At 36.8% G+C, this 6,000-nt stretch overlaps 1 long non-coding RNA gene across 1 annotated transcript; it reads right to left on the reverse strand.

Annotated features, from left to right (window-relative positions):
- Positions 1–3,068: 3,068 nt before the first annotated feature.
- LOC120289200 lies at positions 3,069–5,697 on the reverse strand. Its single transcript, XR_005547117.1, has 3 exons — positions 5,430–5,697; positions 4,253–4,374; positions 3,069–4,156 (listed from the first exon to the last, which is right to left on the reverse strand). It is a non-coding gene; the product is annotated as an uncharacterized LOC120289200 (long non-coding RNA).
- Between the last annotated feature and the right edge of the window lie 303 nt (positions 5,698–6,000).

The following is a 6,000-nucleotide window of genomic DNA, read 5'->3' on the forward strand; positions in this document are numbered from 1 at the left end:
AAATAAATCCCGATGGTTCAAATGTCTGATTTGTATTCTTTGAATGGTTTGATGCGATTCTTGAAGAAAATAGACTAGCACAACCAATATTTGGAAAATTTTAATATCTATTTATTGTTCCGAAAAATAATATTTGTTTAACAAAATCGAGTAGTTCAGATGTTATATGAGGCTAAGTAATTTATAGGCCATTGGGGTGCGTATAGGGCCCATGGACCCAAAATTCGGGTCTTGTAAGGCAATTTTGTAGTTTTGTACCTAACGGACTTTTGGGCCTATTTAGCCTTTACTTCTAAACAGTGCAATTTCTAGTGACGGACATAAATCATCATGGCAAGTATTTTGTTTTATAAGAAAGTATAACATTTTGTGATACAGTACTGAGTTTAATTTAACTTCCTGTGAATGTTGTCCACAAACATTCTAGAAATAAAAGTCATTTACAATGGTGATGGATATGCTGGTGTGCGGTATTGTGATGTGGATTTGATGCTCATTGTTGACGTATGTATTGAGACATGATATGATGTATGTGTGCATTGGCTTTTTTTTATTTTGGGGCTTAATCATGGCCTATGTGATTGTGGAGGCTTAATCATAACCAAAATGGTCTTTTGGTATCATTACATGGTGAAAAGCGTGATCATCATATTTTCTTAACATTAGTGATCGAATAAGTTGAGATAAATTGAGATCTCACTTCACATTTCTACGTTTGCAAAAATTTTGAGTCTTACGGTTTTCGCGAAAAGTAAGGTCTCAGTTTATTTCTCCAATTTATTGCTTTTGTTAACTTATTTTATCAAGCTCCACGCCTGATGTTTTTTTTCCCCACTTTGTAAGTTCTTTCCGATTTACTGTAATATCACAAGTACACTCCACTTTTAATTTCACTCCAATTTATTGCTTTTGTTAACTTATTTTATCAAGTGTTTCTCCACGTGCCTGATGTTTTTTTCCCCCACTTTGTAAGTTCTTTCCGATTTACTGTAATATCACAAGTCATATTTTATGTCGTCACTTTAATACAAGTATTTGCATTCAATATCTACATCACTTTAATTTAAAGTATTCCCCGAATACATACATTCGATAAATACATCTAAAACATCTTGCTTTAATTGATAAGTTTTTCATATAATAGAGACATAATACTTTCATATGTTATAACGATCGTCTTATTTCTTGTAAGTTTTCAGCTCAATTAGCAAGTTAACGTCTAGTTTTATAGCAAATTAGAATAGAATTTCAAATAAGGTGGAAAACAAAATCACCGGGCATTTGAGAAATAATAATTTAATAAAACCAAGAAATAGGAGTGAGATTAAGGTTCAGACAATTCAAAAGAAAGATCATTGTTTGCAAATACCAATCTAACCTATCTGGGAATTTTATATTTCTCCATGCATTGCTGCTCAAAGCAAGAAATTAATGGGTCACTAGGCCCAACGCATTCTATGTTCGCCATTTACATTGGGCTGGGCCGGTGACAGCCACTGAAAATATCCTAAATGATGAATAACTTCCTTGCTGACAAAGCTAATTGCATTTTAGACTCCATTTATTTTCACGGAAAATAAATGATTTAAAAAACAAATTTTCTTAAAATTGTTGTTTGTATCTTTTACAAAATGAATAAACAAAAAATGCTTTCATCATTTATGAAGAATGCCGAGACATAAATTGTTGTAGATGCCAAGAATATTTTTCATTGACTAACAATTTCAAACGATACCAAGAAACGACCATTTAAAGGCAAATATTTTTTAAATTATTCATTTTTCATGAAACAGATACACCCTTAATTAAATAGTAGAGATTAAGTTGAAACTATAGACTCGAGAGTAGAGTGATGGTTAAAGTGCTAATTAATGAAATATAGCATTTGCATTCATTTAAAATTAATTCGAGTTATTATTAATGTTCAAAGGTAATTTAAGTTGAGAGATCGAAAGAGGAACCCTTCCCTTAAAAGGATAGTATGGATGAATAAATAATCAAACCCCTTTGTTAGAAAGAAGAATAGAGAAAAAAAAAAAAAAAAGATCGAATTAATACACTATAGAGATTGAGACTTGATATTTCGTTTATTTTATTATATCTAGTCAAACTGTAACTCCTTCAAACCGAACTAGAAACAAGGAAAACATTAAATTTGAAAACTACACAATGCACATGCAAATCATCTTAGAGTCGTATTACCAGGCATTTAACAGTACAATCAAGTCTAAAGTTCATGACATTAACTTGAAGTACCAGACTAGGAAAGACCTCCAGTTGCATAAACAAAATCAATTTTCGACTTATGTCCTGCATCTGACATTTGCTAAGCCAAAAATTCACTAAAAATAGCTGGATGTAAACAAATAACTAACCTTAGATCAAAGAAGAAAATACCTTTCGATTAAATTGAAGACACATACCATTCAGATAAAGGAATTATTAAGTCCATCTCATAGCATATTCTTTCATTTCAGCCCATTGAAAAATAATCCTCTACTCTTTGAAAAGCCCCAGTGAGCCAATGATACGGCAACACTTTTAAAAATGCCTTGCAAAGCACTCGTACAAAAAAGTTACAAGAAGGCAAAGGCAGAGAGGGAGTTCATTAACTTCATGAGTGAAGTTGAACAATGAAAATAAGAGCTCAAAGTAGAAATGACTGGAAGAATGTGAAAATAAAGAAAGAGAATAAAGAGATAGCAAGCAGATACACCAAAGGTCAATATCGTTTTCTCCCCTTTACATTAAAATGGTCAATCTTTTGAAGAGTGATTTGATAGAAACACGCACATTTAAGATTCCATCACCATGTACACCCACCAGAGCTTACTTGTAATCGAGCTCCCATAATATGAACAGAATGGCAACATTCACATAATTAAGGTACAAACATGGCCAACCACACTCAGAAGTGTTTATTTTATCTGCTGCCCTTCTGATGTTATGTTTACCCTGACCAGGTAGCAGGGTGTTGGCAGGTGCAAATGGATGCTTTAATTCCTTCATACCTCTGAATTTGGGACATGTAGAATATGCAAAAGTATCGCAAGTACTTGGATAAGTCAATTTATAAAAGAATACACTATTTTGCATTTTACATGCAGCATCATAAGTGTGGAGTCTCTGGACAGTTTAGGACTTGCCAAACGTTTTGACAATTCTTTTTCTAAGATATTGCGATGAAGTATCCGTCATAGCCTTAAAGGTCATATACCAATACTTTATTAGTTAGGTTGCCAATACAAGTACAATATCCCCCAAAAAAGAGTCGAACATAGTCCTCCAGCAAGGCACAAAAAGATGAAGTAAATTTAAACTACTCAATTCTACGGAAAAAAAAAAGTCAGAAAATATACTGTGGCAATAATAAGAAATGCTGCGACAGGAAATCTCTTCATCCTAAAAGGAGGAACAGAGTAGATGATTCCAAGAAAAAGACCCAGACTGTAAAGAGAAGTGATGAATGATCCAAAGTTCGAAGCAACAATCGACAGGCCAGTCACTGCAAAAAAAATCACCAAAAGCCAGGCATGTTGAATAGAAAGATCTCCTGCTGCTATAGGCAAGTAAGGTTTGTTGACCCTGAAATAAGATAAAAAAAGATACTAATCATAAAACTGGAGAGGAAGTTGAGGACATTGATCCTCAAAAGCAAAGGCATGACAAGAAGGTTAATTAAAAAGATGGACCTCCAAAATAACAGTGAGTGCTTGCACGGTACCTCAAACACTGACCTAAATCTGATGTCCAGTAAAAATTGGGATGCCGCATTGTCTCATTATTCATTATGAACACATTCATTCTTTCTCACTTCAAACATCTATGTTGAGGCTGGAAGTAATTTTGCTCTGTTTCTCAGTTCCAATATCTTGTAACTTTTCAGTTCTTCTCATGCTAGTAATAGTGATGCTGTAACCAACACCCATCTAGCCAGATATATTTTAATAAAACAATGTTCAAGCAAGCACCACGTACTTGTCAATGCCAATATCGTATATCTGATTGATGCCAACAATATATCCATTCCCACATATTAGAGCAAAAAGACCAGAGAATGCTTTAAGCAGAAGGGACCACTTTATCAGGTGCGAGTTCTCAATCAGAGCTCTAGCCACCCATGAACCGTTGATGAGCAAGAATAAGTTCAAGTAAACTGGGGCAAGCAGGGAGAGACAAAACATAAGAAAAACTAAAAGTGTTATGATCAGCTAATTGGAAATAACTGTGGCAGCAGGAAAAGAATACTTACAAGGAGCCTAGAGATGTTCCCTCTTATTGTATGAGGTCTTAAAATCTCCAACATGCATCTTTAAACTCAGAGACTTTACTCACTATAGGATCAGATCCAGCTGCTCCAACTCGAGCACAGGCCTAGCAGATTGTGTACATTCAATTATGGCACAAGTAAACTAAAAAGAATCTAGGACATGAGGAATGTCGGTTAACGAAAGTGCGTGATCATGCATCTTCCGACAGATACGTAACTGAAGCTTTGTCAAATAGTTGATTGAGAATTCTGCATAAGGGAACTTTTGATTGACTTTTTGAAACCTCGACTGTGATTGTTCTTCTTATTCAAGGTGCGTTATGACAACCGACCAACGAGTTTTTTCCGGCTTGGGTTAAATAAAACCCTCCTCATCAAGTTGTCCATTATATTTCTTTAGTTTGATATCAAGACACACTTTAGGTATCGAAGCTGTTTATTTTTTTGGCTAGTGAAAACTGCTGCTACACCAAATCCATGAAGTGATGGAAAACCCTTAGTAGAGAACTGCTACCACCACCAAATCTACTATGATGGATAACTCTTAGTACACAGGCCTATACAAGAAGGTGGAAAATTGAACCCCTCCTCCCTAACAGCAATTGCACTTGAACTGTTTTCCCTCTTTTCTTTGGGCGTTGGGCCAACAAATTACGTATCTTCATTAGGCAGTACCCCACCTATTAGAGTCTTAATGTTGAGCTGTGCACTTGCTCTAGGCAACAAGACAAGTAGGACCATATATTCCAGTCATATCACATCTCATCCTAATTTCTGGGCAGAACCCACCACCAACCCCTCGCCGTATGGCACCAATACTGCCAAAAGCTACAAGCTTAAGGGCAGCATTTCATCCATTCCATCCAATTCCATTATTCTCATCTTGCCACTTAAGCAAATTCAATGTTATGTCGCCCAACTTGTCATCTAGTGAAATGATTAATATCATGTGAAGCGCATTTTCCAATTAAACGAGTGGACCACGAACTCACTCTTTCTTCATCCCGGGAGAAATCGACATTATTTCAGCTTATCAAGCGCACCTAAGAGCCCAACCGACAAAGATCGCGGCTAGTTCAAAGATCACACGGACCTGCACAGCTAGCTAGCACGCCGGAAGCTCCGCAGTCAAAATCGGCGTGGACCAGAAGAGCGTCACCTGGATAAGGTTCCTCCCATCGGATCTTCTCGGGGCAGGTCTCGACCGGCTTTTCGGACTGGACGCGCCGAGCGACGGCGAACTCTGCGAGAACTTGAATTGGAGAACGGTGGAGCATTGGCACGTCGGCTTGCCGCCGCGCCCATCACGACGGCGAGACGAGGCGGAGCTGCGTAGAGGGTTGATGGCCGGAATATGGAGGGAAGACGGAGGAGTCACCGAGAGCTCCATATGAGAGAGAGAGAGAGAGAGAGAGAGAGAGGGTCTGTTTTTGGCTCTGCTTCTCGTCCACAAGAGCCTTAACGCAGGATTTTGTATTTTGGTGGTTAATTTTAATTTACCCTTTGACTATAAAAAATCACGAGTCATTTTTTTATGATTTCATCACTTTAATACGAGTGCTTGCATTCAATATCTAATATCTAGGTCACTTTTATTTCAAGTTTTCCTTTGATTATGGACACTATCCTAGATATTTTGGCAAGCCTTTCACTAGAGGGTTAACTCTCTTCATGAAATGGGCGTGGTGAAGAGAAATATTAGTCAGACCTAAACTTGTCAAATTGGTAAA

Source organism: Eucalyptus grandis, chromosome 1 (genome assembly GCF_016545825.1).
Source record: "Eucalyptus grandis isolate ANBG69807.140 chromosome 1, ASM1654582v1, whole genome shotgun sequence".
NCBI lineage: Eukaryota > Viridiplantae > Streptophyta > Magnoliopsida > Myrtales > Myrtaceae > Eucalyptus > Eucalyptus grandis.